General features: G+C 36.4%; 1 protein-coding gene and 2 long non-coding RNA genes across 4 annotated transcripts in view; 1 reads left to right on the top strand and 2 right to left on the bottom strand.

Moving 5' to 3' along the window:
- Positions 1–15000, top strand: part of LOC135222687 (uncharacterized) — a 370412-nt gene that overhangs the window by 94734 nt on the left and 260678 nt on the right. The window lies entirely within an intron of this gene.
- LOC135222670 (protein unzipped-like) overlaps positions 1–15000 on the bottom strand; it is a 261762-nt gene that overhangs the window by 69869 nt on the left and 176893 nt on the right. The window lies entirely within an intron of this gene.
- The window catches only part of LOC135222680 (uncharacterized), a 115605-nt gene continuing 110295 nt past the window's right edge, over positions 9691–15000 (bottom strand). The window contains exon 3 of the long non-coding RNA XR_010316309.1: positions 9691–9937. This is a non-coding gene — a long non-coding RNA (uncharacterized LOC135222680). The remainder of the gene's footprint in view (positions 9938–15000) is intronic.

Genomic DNA, 15000 nt, shown 5'->3' on the forward strand with positions numbered 1-15000 from the left:
GGATATTTCAGTACAAAAAACAATAAAGGAAAGGACTCGATTCCTATAATCAGCATTTTGCGTTGGGTATAGTTTCAGTTACAAATACAACAAAGATAGGACTCTTATCCTATCTCTGAATTTCGTGGCATATTTAAGTACAAAAACAAAGATAGGACTCTTATCCTATCTCTGAATTTCGTGGTATTCTTGAAGTACAAACACAAACGAAGAACTCTTATCCTATCTAAGCCTTTCGTGGGATATTCATTCCCTATATACGTTTTCTTTTTCAGTACTTTCGGTGGTACCTTTAGTGAGCTGCGTGTAGTCTGGCTCACTTCCTGCAATTTTTCTGGTCAATTTCCTTGGATGATGCTCTCCCTAATTCGCCTGCTATACCTGATTATATTGTTTGCGTGAGCTTGTGTATGTACATAAGCGTGTTTTTTCTGAAGAGAGAGGGAAGGAGAGAGAGGAAGAGATAGAGAGAGAAGATGAGAAAGAGGAGAGAGAGAGAGAGAGAGAGAATTCGGGAAGAATAGTTACACCCTCGTAAGGAAGAGGAATACCACGATGAGCTCCCCCTTCTTTTTTAAATAGGATATAATGGCATATTCTGAAAAGAAACAAGTTATTCATACTAGTTACTTTTACATCTCTCTTCTCTCTCTCTCTCCATGAGAGAGAGAGAGAGAGAGAGAGAGAGAGAGAGAGAGAGAGAGAGAGAGAGAGAGAGAGAGAGACCTTTATGAGAATAAAAATATATACTTTTTTAAACTAAACAAACAGGAAACGAAATACAAAAGATGACCTTTCATGAAAAGCTTACTCTTCTTAACTTAAAGAAAATATTAACAATTTTACCACACACTCCTTCCAGATTATTTATAAGGCGTAACATTTCTGCCGATGTAAAATTCGGTAGCGGACCCACTTTTCTAGTAACGTCAGACTCAGCAGAGTCCCTTCTTAACGATCAAATGAAAATGTAAACAACTGATAAGAAACGAATACGAATGCAAGTGGAGGTAGTGATTGCTGGAGAGGTTAACTCGCTTAGTGTGCGTTCACATGGGTTACATAACTCTTCGTTACTCGTAGTGAGACGTATAAGGTATCCGTATAAAAATTAAAGTGGTTCAGTTCAAAACCTGCTTACGCATTACTAGTCCTGCAAAATATGTAGTTGACAAAATAATCACCAAGATAAGGCCTCTAATAACAACAATAGTAATAATAATAATAACAATAATAATAATAATAATAATAATAACAATAATAATAATAATAATATTTGTTTCTCCAAGCATCTGCGGAGGAAGACTAGCTGGTTCTTCCTTCTGAGCCACGTTTACATTCATTTTAAATCGACAACATATATATTTATTTCTCATCACAATAATAATAATAATAATGATAATATTATTATTATCATTATATGTGTAACGCGTACCCAGTTCATCATTTTGCCTGTAACTTCCAGCGCCACCAGCACTATAAAATGTTAAATATTACACCCATACAGTCGGGAAGATAATTTACAGGCATTCCAGCCGGAGTTCAACCGCTCCCCCCCCCCCACCCCTCCCTCTCTCTCTATCTCCTCTCTCCTCTCTCTCTCTATCTCTCTCTCCTCTTCTTCCTTCTTCTCCTCTCTCTCTCTTCTCTCTCTCACCAATGACTCGATACAGGTATGGTAGCAGAATGAAGCTATTTTGTCACGGCTTTGAAAGCTATACAAAACATCCATCAATTCAGGCATCAGTTTCTACGTGCAACAAAATCCTCAGTTAAAAGACTTGCTTTAAATCCACACTTAAGACCTGCCATTCCGTCTCTCTTACATTAGTCATTCGAGGGTGTGGTTCGATAAAGATAAAACAATAACAACGATCAAATAATACCACCTACGCATTATTATCCAACGCTCACAGGACACTCGAAGTCCGGCCGCCCGGAATGATCTCTTCCCGGAGAGAGAGAGAGAGAGAGAGAGAGAGAGAGAGGGGGGGGGGGGGGGGGGGGTTTAGTCCGTCATATCACTTCCTCCAGTGATAACGCTTCCGAGAGCCACCTTCCTCAAGGACAATAGTCCATTGCCACCGATGCGATGATGACCGCAAGATGGCGAAGAAGGAGGAGGAGAGACGAAGGATAATATTTATATCCTACAGAAAAAAATAAATATATAAATAAAAATAAAAAGGGAAGCGTTTTTATATTACCTTTTTTTCGTCTATGCTGTTTCCTGGCAGTGACAAAATGCATGGACTACGCGAGTAAATACTACAATTGCACTGTTCATATTAGTATCCTCGGATTGAAGAAAAAAAAATAGCACTTTATATATATCAATTTTTTTAATACAGTTCCCTGGCAATGACAAAAAGCATGAAATATAAGAGTAAATATCACATTGCATACCTGATCAAATGACTTAGCATGAACATGAAGAAATATAAAGGAGGATGAAACGTTTCGTATGTTAATTAGAATAACGAAAACTCTTTTTGACCTTTACACCAGAACTCACTCTTACTTTGCCCATAAACCACGAACATGTAAACATACGTTAAAAAAAAGCTCCTATAAAAGGGGTTCACATGCACTATGTTCAAGGACCGAGTAGCTACTATGAAACCACATCAACTCATTCATGACAGCACGACCTAGTTTACCTGTTATGTAAACGAATATCTGTCGGTGACCTTTCAAGACTCCAACACATCCGACATAAAAAAAAAAAAGTAGAACGAGAATAGTGAACTAAGCTTGACTGACGGAAGTGGGAAAGTTTGAGGTGGATGAAAACACAAACAATGGATGAGAACAATACCAACGGCGCCATAACGACGCATGACGTCATACTGTAATTCTATAGACACTGGAAAAAAAAGCAGGGGGCGGGGGGGCCGAACCAATGAATGGTTGATATAACCTCGACCAGTGGGGGTCACCTGATGATCTACTTACGTCATTTTTAATGGAGGATAATTGTTTTGAATGGGTTTACAAAAAAAAAAAAAGAAAAATACAAGAAAAGTTTGTATATAATAGTACCCACAGAGTCTTGCCCTCAGCTATGCAACAAAAAACCACATTAATATACAGCATAGCAGATCCTTTTTAATAGAGGTTAATTGTGTTTTAACGAGTCTACAAAAAATAAAAATCAGGAAAAAGTTTGTAATTATATCCATAAAAGTAAAGTTTACTGTCCTTAGTTATTCGACAAAAACAACAACAAAAATATACGCTATAGCAGATGCTGAATATTATTCACCTGATAATCTACGTAATTTTTAATGTAAGTTAACAGTTTCTCGTGAGTATACAAGAAATTAAAGGAAAATTTTGTGCCATCACTAAAGTAAAGCTTACTGTCCTCAGTTATGCAATTGAAAATCAACAACAAAAAATATACACTATACCAATTCCTGATAGCATTCACCCCATAATCAACTTACACCTTTTTCAATGGAGGTAAATTGTTTCTAATGAGTTTACAAACATATTTAGGGAAAGTTTGTAATAATACCCACATCAATAATATATATATAATACATACATACATATATATATATATATATATATATCTATCATATATATATATATATATATATATATACACAACCACACACACACACACACAAACACACCATCACAGATCCTGATGTATTCACCTGGTACTCTAGTAATGTCATCTTCAAAAGAACCGAGTGTTTCTCATGAGCATAAAAAAAATCCAGGAAAATTTTGTAACAATAACCACAAAATCAAAGTTCTGTCCGCAGTTATACGACAACGACAAAACAGAACATTATATATATCAGACCCTGAGAGTATTCAGAAGTATCTCCTTGCAGACCCAACCCCATAGATCCTCTTAAATCCCGGTCTTCCCTACATTGTGTCTTTTGACGTGACGTGAAAGTTAATCCGGAGCTGAGCTGTCAATGCAAGCCCCATTCTTATTCCGCTTTTCCCGCCGTCGCTCCAGGAGGTTTTTAAAGTCAAGTCGTCCTCCCGACCTCTTTCTTTCCCCAAATCTCGGAAGACTGGAATCCATTACCTAATTGAGACTTCAGACAGCTTATGCCAGGGAAAGGCCCCGTTTAATAAAATCTGCAGAGCTGCAAGGAGGGAATAATTGATTTTGGGGCAGGAAACTTGAACGTGATTGCAGGTTCATTAAAAACAAAGGCTAAATTGAATGAATAGATGCAAGGGGGCGAATGATATATATTGATTTTTAAACAGGTAGATCTATTCAGTAGACAGGTACAACTATATCGATAAAGCCAGTCGAAGAAAATGCAATTTTTCTTTCGAAAATTTCTATGCTTTACAGAATAAATAAGATTGAGTAAAAACACGAGAGATACTCGTTAAACTGAAAAATAGAAAGAGAGAAAACCCGAGCTTGTCTTAGCTTAGTGCCTGACTTTGCAATGCTCTCAAGCATCGAAGGAAAGGAAAACAACTTCCAACTTTTCACTCCCTGAAGTTCTCTCACTCTCCACAATGGAAAAAACTCCATCTTGACCTGTTAAATAATCCTACTAAAAGTCTTAGAAGATCGATGGGAGCGTTCTCTTCCAGAGAGAGAGAGAGAGAGAGAGAGAGAGAGAGAGAGAGAGAGAGAGAGAGAGAGAGAGAGAAGGCTGCTAGGAAGTCATATACAACATAATCAACGTCGTTTCTTTTCACATTCTCAGCTTAATCTCTAGTCGGGGTCGCTGCTTATAATAACCCCCCTTCCTGCTGTGCTACCTGTCTTGAACGGCTCATTTCATGATTGGTTTTGGTAAAACTTATATGGACTGATGTCTTTCTTGACTACGACACCCCCGCCCCCACCCCTTTGTTTGTAAAGGCTTGGGATCGGCTGTGAGGTGGCCCTTTTTTCCATATATATAATTCCATTATTTCAAAATAGAATTCAATGCACAAACCATTCCTTGAAAATTCTGAAAACGAGACATTCTAGAAATAAACAGAGAGAGAGAGAGAGAGAGAGAGAGAGAGAGAGAGAGAGAGAGAGAGAGAGAGAGAGAGAAGGCTAACAAATGAAAAGAAGTAAGTAACAAATCAGGCGTCCCCAATGTACTGAAACCTTATGTGTCCCCACAGGCAGGAATAAATATACTTTTCGTTGTTGCCATACCAACTGGACAAGAATGGTATACCACAATGACTTGTTGCTATGTCCTGTCTCTCTGATTTTAAGAAAATAAAGACATCAGTAGACTTAGAAGACCAGGATTAAACGAGCACCTGAATCATCACAAAGAAAACGTGATGTCTGGTTAAACCTAACCTCATTTCGGTAGCTTTCCTCATATACCACAAGAGTTGAAGAATTCGCTCAAAAGTATTCTTATATTTGGAACTTGGTGTTTTAGGAGTCAGGTCGGTAATATTACATATTCATCATTTTATGGAATTTGTACAAAAATATTACCATGTACAAAGGTGTAAATGGGTGAAACCTAACCCAACCTCACCTTGGTAGCCTTACTCATTTACCCAAAAATATGAAGAACTTATAACATGAAAAACAATTAAAGAATGAAGTTTTTGTTTGTTGATATTAACCAGTAATTTTGCATAGTCATAATTTCATCACATTCTTACAAGCATTCTGCCATGTCACTTTACGTAGAGACATGAAACCTTTACGTAGAGAAAATAACATACGTAAATTGATATAAAATAGGCTATAAGATTCACTTAGAAAATTGCAGGTATGGGGAATGAAGACATCCAACCGGACCAGTGGGAAGCCGTAACGTGAAATAAAAAGCAATCTTCTAAATGGTGTTTCAGCGCGTGTCCATCCACCAAGGACAGAACCAATGGCGAGAAATTAACTATCTAAATGAGGGTAAAAGGTACATTTCTAATGCTACACAAGTTCTAAGAGAGAGAGAGAGAGAGAAGAGAGAGAGAGAGAGAGAGAGATAGTTTATATTTTGACGAAGTACTGATAATTCTCATCTGCCTCTCTCTTTTTTTTTTCTCTTCACCTGGCAGCGACCTATAACAGGGGATTAACAACTCGGTAATTAATTAACTGATAAACACAAGCTTGCATAACAAATAAAAACCTAATATAATTTCCCTCCCCGTCCGGTTCGGGAATCCAGTGATAGGCAATGATAAGTTATTCGGAGAGAGAGAGAGAGAGAGAGAGAGAGAGAGAGAGAGAGAGAGAGAGAGAGATCGGTTCCACACCCCCGGCCGTGGGGATTATCTTAATGTGTTTTGAAATGAAAATTACGGTCAGTATTAGATAATTCGTTTTAGCTATTAATAACATTTTCCTAATATTAATTATTAGAGTTATTTTTAACAGTAATCATGGACAGGATCCATTAATTAGCGTAGGTGGTTATTCAATTTGTGCATCACATACTGTACAAACAGATTGTTTTTACATAAGCTCAATGTCATTTACAGCGAACTCTGATAATTTAACAAATTTTTAAAAAAATCAAATGTTCAAGCAATTCTACTTGGAATGGAATATAGAATTTAGACCAAAGCCCAAGCGCTGGGTCCTATGAGGTAGTTCTATAGGTGTAACAGGAGGAAAACCTCGCAGTTGCACTAAGAACACATTTGTTAGAAGAGGGTGGAACATTAATTGGAAGAATGAGAATATGAACGGTGATACAGCAAAGGGAATGAAAAGGGTTGCAGCAATTCTAGATACTACTTGTTTCTGGCAGCATTTAAAGGAAATTCGTATTATACGATAAGGCAAAAGGTGCCGGAGAAATCGTTTGTATGAATATTTTCTAGCAATGCATTACCTGCATGCTTTATAAACTTATGAGCAAAGACAATCAGGTTTTATATATATATATATATATATATATATATATATATATATATATATATATATATATATATATATATACTTCTCTCTCTCTCTCTCTCTCTCTCTCTCTCTCTCTCTCTCTCTCTCTCTATATATATATATATATATATATATATATATATATATATATATATATATAATTAATACAGTGAAATCCATCCAGAACCAAGCCAATACCCCAAAAAAGATTTGGCACCGTAAACTAACCAAAAACATCCCTCGGAAGACACAGGCCCCAATAACATTGGTGGGCTGGATGAAATTCACCGATAAAGAAAGGAAACAAACCACCTACTCTATATATAATCGCTTGCCGAGTCACGACCGACGCAAATCCCCGGCATCAATTCAGAGGAACAGAAAGAAGCCAATTAATTCCGCGAAGCTCCTGTAATACAATTGCGGCAGACCACCACCAAGGCAACGGGAAATTGTGGAAAGGGCATAATGCTTCTTCCTTGGGGACTCCGGCTCGATATTGCACGATGCAACGCGAAAGCAGTGTTTAGGTATTTTGATCAACTAACTCGTTAATAATAATATTGTATCAAAGGCATTTAGCTTGTGGAAAGAGTTCTCTATTCTTGTTATAACACTTTTTTTTCGTTTCCAAATTTATTATATCGCCTACCTGCAGACGAGAAGAATGTTATAATGAAAAGAATAGAGAACACTCTCCACAAGCTATAGTAATAATAATAATAATAATAATAATAATAATAATCAATAATAATAATAATAATAAATAAGAAGAAGAAGAAGAAGAAAAAGAAGAAAGTATATCTCTCTTAAACAATTGTTCAATATTAACACAGAAGAGGAAAGAATTACTAATAAAAATGGGGAGACTCAATATGAAATTAACTAATAATCAAATAATAATAATAATAATAATAATAATAATAATAATAATAATAAGAAGAAAAGAAGAAGAAGAAGAAGAAGAAGAAGAAGAAGAAGAAGAAGAAGAAGAAGAAGAAGAAGCAGCAGATCCTCTCTTAAACAATTACTATTCAATAATAATGAAGATAAAAGAGGATTTATGAGGAAAATTGAAAAGGCTCAATATGAAATTAACTCCAATAATATAACAATAATAATAATATTGACAAATTAATATACGTAGCAAATGCAAATAAAAGAAATTAAGATTTTGATTAAATCACCACAACAACCATCACCCACTACAGTAATAATATAAAAAATATCACAGCAGCTTCTTTCCTCTTCGGAAGCAGCGATGCCGCCAATATTCAGTATCCAGGTGTACCAGGATTATCAAATTCATAAACATTTGACGTGGCGAGGCTCATTAAAAAAAACAGTGGGAGACAGTTTACCAATATCGTCGACATGTCTAAAAGTGGAGTGAATATGAATAAAAAAAAATTAGTATTTCGCAATGGCAGCTTTCAAATCTCTCATTGGTGCGGTGAATACGTAATGCAATCATAAACTTCTGGAAAAAGCTGGACGTTCCAATTAAGAACGAGATACGAAGAATGGCAGAAACTGCAATGGAACGGATATCTGATTGAGACAAAACATTCATTACCGTCAGCAACGCTCGAATGATTTTATGATTATCTTTTGATGTTTTGTTAGTACTAATGTGCTTGGAATGCTACTGCAGTGAGTCAATACCCTGTTCATATAATAATTTTCGAAGACTATTTTTCGATATTTATTACAAGAATAAAAAAAAAACATTTTTTGTTTGTGTTTGTTTTTGCAATTTAGTTTTTTGATATATTCCGCTAGATTTGGTTTTCCCTCTGTCTTACTCATATTCCATCAATTTTATATATATATATATATATATATATATATATATATATATATATATATATATATTATACACACACACACACATATATATATATATATATAAATAAAATTTCTCACTGATTTTTGCATTCCTGTTTCTTTAAGGTTGCAAGGTATTCAATGACCTTTACAACAAAATTGTCCCATAAAACTGTTTGTACATTGCAACAAAGCCAACGGTTAATAAAACAAATGATAAATTTTGGTCCATGACATCATAGACTAGTACGCACCTTGCCACAAGGCGTGTTGACATTACCAAGGTAAATACTGATGAATCAGCGTTTCATTTATTTGAAGTGATGTAATTTCTTTTGATATAAGCAGAAGTCTTTTGCGTATGACCAGCGAGATTCGTATATTTCCTGTTTATCAACTCTGTTCTAATGAAATACATATACTTACACAGACACATATATATATATATATATATATATATATATATATATATATATATATATATATATAAAACATATACTGTATCCGATTTCCACTACTGATTTGTAAGCTTATATGCTTACTATATTAATATAATTTTTTTGATGCCACCTACTGATGACATTCTTTCTCTCTCTCTCTCTCTCTCTCATTATATACACATGTTGCATCAGAGTATCTATCTTCATGGTCGTTAAACCTACGCTCAGTTCACAATATTGGTTGTAAATGGTGGAAATTAAAATTCCCTTTTATGACCAAGCTCCACCTTACTAGTGCACAGTACATCATTTTTATAGTTGTGAACGTCGTTACACACATACATAGCCTTATATGTGTAAATGTGTGAATGAGTATATATACAGTATATTGCAATATATATATATATATATATATATGTGTGTGTGTGTGTGTGTGTGTGTGTGTGTGTGTGTGTGGAGCGCATTGTATTTCGTGCGAGTGTCGTTGTATTACAGCTAGCCGGCTAAAAAGATGTCGGGGAGGAGGGAGGAGGAGGAGGAGGAGGTTTGTGCTACACTGATGTAGCTGCATTAAAAGCCATTTCGGCACCGTGGGGAAAAAAAAGTATATACTTCCGGCCATTACAAAGCACACCACCTGCTTCCTGATAATTCAAAGACCATGATTTACTGACCGTACTAAATCAAACCTGTTATTTTTTCCTTCTCTCTCTCTCTCTCTCTCTCTCTCTCCATGCAATGGCGTCCATCGCTCCCAGAGACTTATCGGACGCAGATTACGACATCTTATTTCTGCAGCTCCGGGGTACGAGCCGTAACATACCTGAAACAATGGAAAAAAAGGAACCTCATTATACGGAACTGCAAATATATCATGTTGACATTTACGCGAAAACTGGTTTTTCTCGGAGAGAGAGAGAGAGAGAGAGAGGAGAGAGAGAGAGAGAGAGAGATTCTTCAGGTTTCGTGTTTAAAAGGTGAAACACTTTTTTATGCGCAAAGAACGTTGAACTAGGAGCAATGGCGATGAAGAGAAAGCGTAAAAACCTCCTTTCACGTGAAAAATTTTTACCTCTTAGATCAGTGAGACATAATCATTTACGATCTCAAACAGCAATATACACCTTTTCTATATAATGATTATGATACATATTTGACTTTTCTTGACTGTCATATAACTTCATCAACCTCACGTAACCACAAAACACTTACTTTCCTTGAGCCATGTTTTAAGAGATGATTACTAAACACTCATTTACTGTCAGTCTTAGACTTGGTTAAAAGTTTAATAATGCGAATGTATAAAAGATACACAACTGACAAAACTGAAATGAGTACGAAAGTCGCTAATATTATGGGGTTACATTATGAAGAAGTTATTAAATTTTACAGTTAACTATCCTTCATTATTAACCAAACGAGCTTGATGGCGCGCGTTACTCTGCGCTGGAATCCAGCGCTGTCCGTCATGTCTCCCCTACCTTCCCGATCCCATACCCACCCAGCCCACACTCGGGGCGGACAAACAAGAAAGTTCAGCAAATTTTTATTATCATAGATAGATTCATTCATTCCATGTTGTTCATAACTAGTACAGTTCATTACACAATATTTATGTGGCCAGTAGTTCTCCTGCGTAGAAACGTTCACCTTTCACTTGGCAAAATTAAATCTCACAATTGTAATTAAAAATTCCCTTATTTTTCGACATAATGCATCCAGCTCTACCTCTAGCATAATCATGCAAACACCAAGCGTAAAGCGCACTATTTATATTTATCTCGCATGGGTGAACGAAGGTAAACACAAATAATGCTCAATTTATCGTCGGAAGTGAACTTATAATGTTGCAAAACATTATCACCAACACAATGAAGTTAAGTCTCCGTGTTTCCCAGGGCGATTTTTCAACGAAACAATGAAATAAATGGGGGGTAAATTAATATCATTTGTAACTTGTGTGTTTTCGCCCTTTCATTTCAGAATTATGGCCACATTTGGCCGTTTTCCATTACACGAAAACAGGACAGGTAAAAGAACCCGGGGTTGATCAAATATCAACAAAATATCATAGAAATTAGATCAATAGTTCCTGGTTTACACCAATGAGGGGTCCGTGAGTTTTATACTCATTTCTCTTTAAGACTTAATAGCTTCTATATAATAAGGCAGCGTGAATAATTATCAGGTCTGATGTAATACGGCAGAAGTTACCATCACCAAAGGCAGTTAACGAAAATATACGGGATTTGGAACCATCATTTCACCCTCCATCAGTCAAGGCCTAATTAATTAATATATAATAATAATAATAATAATAATAATAATGATAATAACCCATTAACGGACAGACAAACAGAGCCGTATGATTTCCACTCAAAATAAATGAATAAATAAAGATAAAATAAAATAAAACAAAATAATATAAATAAATAAATAAAATAAAAAAATTCTACAAGATGATGATCAACCTTTAGACAAAGTCCAAGTGAAATATATTGCACCGTGGTGGCGTGTGATAGCATGGCAAGCATAACAAGCACGCTGACAGATAAGACAGACAACCATGGAGAAATAATACAGGGGCACAGGCACAACTGATTGAGAAACAAGTTGGGAGAAACAAGTTGGGAGAAACAAGTGGGAGAGAGCAAAAACTGACCTAATGTTTTAATCTGCCCTTTCTCTAACAGAGTTCGCAGTACGCGTGCCGAAGATAACAGATATCAATAGAGAAAGGCAAGGAGCGAGGAATGCAAGGGTTGGGAGTGAACAATGGAAAGAAGGAAGAAGAGGAAGAAGGAAAATAGTGAGGAGGAGGAGGAGAGGAGACAGAATGGAATGAGGGTGTTGAATTCAAGTGATACTTAAACTGCCTCCTACTCCAGCCACACTCGGATGCGGCGGCAATGGCTGTGCTTGAGTGCTTCTCTCTCTCTCTCTGTAGCTCACTGACAAAAGGATTATTTCCTCCGCTCTTTATATGTGATTCTGGATTGTCTTTAACATAGCTCTCCATGGGATCCTCCCTAAAATCTTCGAAGTCTATAAGTCTGAAGTAGGTCTTAATATTTTCCTTACTTTGATTCTATAATTTTCTGAAGTTTAAAATCACAGCCACGTCTCAAAATTATCTTTATAAATTGCTTGTTAATAACTTCTTAATGGAACACGTTTACTGGATTAAGAGTAATAACATCCAAGAAAATGAATGACAAAAAATGAAGTATTAAGAATTATACAATCTCGATAGTGTATATATATTTCAACATGCTACGTAATACTAAGCCTTTCCCCCTTGGACCTTATTTCACCACCTTCGAATAATTATGACATAAAACCATAACATACAATGCAGGCAGAAAATGTCATCAACATAATGGAGGCGCTGGCCGGTAGCCTCGACTATTTCTTGGCATTTTTCTGAAGTGTGTGCGAGAGAGAGAGAGAGAGAGAGAGAGAGAGAGAGAGAGAGAGAGAGAGAGTCTCAGCTGCAGGAATGTCATAATGTAAAGTTAAATGAAGGGGATTCGGGTGGAAGCAACACTGCAAGGCAGGAGCCACGTCGTTTGTTTGAAGACCTGAATTAATATCTTGACCGTCACATGCAAGTGGCTCCGCTGTTTCTGCGACCAAGTACGTATCTATGTTGTAGGTTCTTTATACGTCAGTTACTGCGTCAGAAGTGAACAATGGAGAGGGTCTTGTTTATGTCATTCACAGGACTTGACCTATTACATGGGAAATTATTTTCATAAGAGAAATGCGCTTTCATGCATGTTCTTAGAGCGTCTTATTTTCCTACTTTTCATAATGATTGGTTATGCATTTCATGAACTGAAAAATATGATTCCATGATAGATTATGCATTTCATAAACTGAAACCTATGATTCCATGATAGATTTAAGCATTTCATGAACTAAAAACTATGATTCCATGATAGATTTATGCATTTCATAAACTGAAAACTATGATTCCATAATAGATTACGGTTTCATGAACTGAAACCTATGATTACACAATAGATTTATGCATTTCATGAACTAAAAACTATGATTCCATGATAGATTATGCATTTTATAAACTGAAAACTATGATTCATCAAGCGTTAGTCACAATTTTTTTTCTAATAAGGATTTTCGGTTTTTTGAAAAATGTTTACAATTATTCTAAAAGGGTTCCCCCTTGACAGAAACAAGCATGTTTTAACAATAATTTGCGACAATTATTATAAAAGAAACCACCTTTTTACTACAGTGATTAGTGATAACTATTACAAAAGACATATCCGTTATACCATAGTAATCAAACAAACGAGACCTGTAGCTTTCATCGAAATATGTAATAACCTCGAAACGCTACGATCTCTAACCGCGGCATTACGTCGACACAGAATATTCCCCGGATAATCCCGGATAAAAGATTCGAACTCCGACTCGATGCACTCTGAAAAATAATGAACGAAATGAATTTACATTACCGAAGTTTCACTGCAGCGTGCGATGCAATTCAGGCCCAGCATTCAGGCCCCCTTCGCCCGATGAACAGATCATCCAATTTAAAATCCGTTTGAAATGAGCTCATGTGAATATAATCACGACTGTCCATTACAATGCGTATGGTCTTTTTCTCTTTTGTTTTTTCCTCTCTGCAGATGAGGCGATTGTGAATCTCTCTCTCTCTCTCTCTCTCTCTCTCTCTCTCTCTCTATTCAGGAACTCGGGAACAACTACCACGATTCCATCATGTTCTAAATAAAAGAAAATTCAAGATACTCCAAATGAACTTGGAATTTGTAAAGGAAGAAAATTGTTACTCAAGAATCCTGCACCATATCTCCAAATTAACGCAGTCTACTTTTAAAGAACACCAGACTGCGCTGTTTTATGACAGTCTACCGTCTGTGGACCGGCCCTTTCAGAACTGCGATCCTGAGCCCAAAATGTCATCCCTGTTCGTATTCTTGTTTTATCTCTTCGCACAGACGGTTCTAAAATACTTCAGATAAACAATCTTTTATATGGACATATATTCAGCTATATGGAGGAAGTGTGTGTGTGAGAGAGAGAGAGAGAGAGAGAGAGAGAGAGAGAGAGAGAGAGAGAGGCAGGCTACTCAAGGATTTTTTTTTATTACTTAAATATAGTTAGGTCACAAAGTTACATAACATAACCCTTGCCTGACACCTATGGCATGACCTAATCATATTACCTAATATCTGTCTATTGTTTCTGACAACTTCGAACCCCAAGGGCATATATAAGGTAGGTATATCTGTACAAGAGGCTCCTCTAATTCAAGGAAAGGGAAGACTGACTCAAGACCGTACAATTAAGCCTTGGGCTGGGAACTAAAAAAATTGGGTCAATATATTTCTTTTTATTTTACGTAACCACAAAACGATTTCCTCCATGATAAAAAGATTGTATTTTCGGAGAAATAAAAGGAAAAATGAATTTAAGTCTGGAGAAATCTAGAGGCGGGGTCGGCAAGACAAATGGCTCGATTCCACAGTGTCGGAAAGCCCATCGAAAGATCCGCGGCTACACACACACACCACACACACACACACACATACAAAACTTTTAAATCGCTTGCTACAGACACTGGAAATAAGAAAAGAAATATGTCAAGATCAGATAATGAAAAGAGATAGCCTGGCATGACGAGAGAGAGAGAGAGAGAGAGAGAGAGAGAGAGTACTATATGTTTAAAAAGAAACTGAATAAACGTCGCAGACATCTAAGGGAGCGGGCAAGGAATGAAAAGCCTTTATTTGTCGAAGCAAAATCATCAACCTTTTGAAGGGGCACCTTCTGAAAAGGACTTGAGTAAACAGAAGATGAGATACAATACCTCCATTTGGAGGTGGATGGAGAGCTGAA

Source organism: Macrobrachium nipponense, chromosome 20 (genome assembly GCF_015104395.2).
Source record: "Macrobrachium nipponense isolate FS-2020 chromosome 20, ASM1510439v2, whole genome shotgun sequence".
NCBI classification, from domain to species: domain Eukaryota; kingdom Metazoa; phylum Arthropoda; class Malacostraca; order Decapoda; family Palaemonidae; genus Macrobrachium; species Macrobrachium nipponense.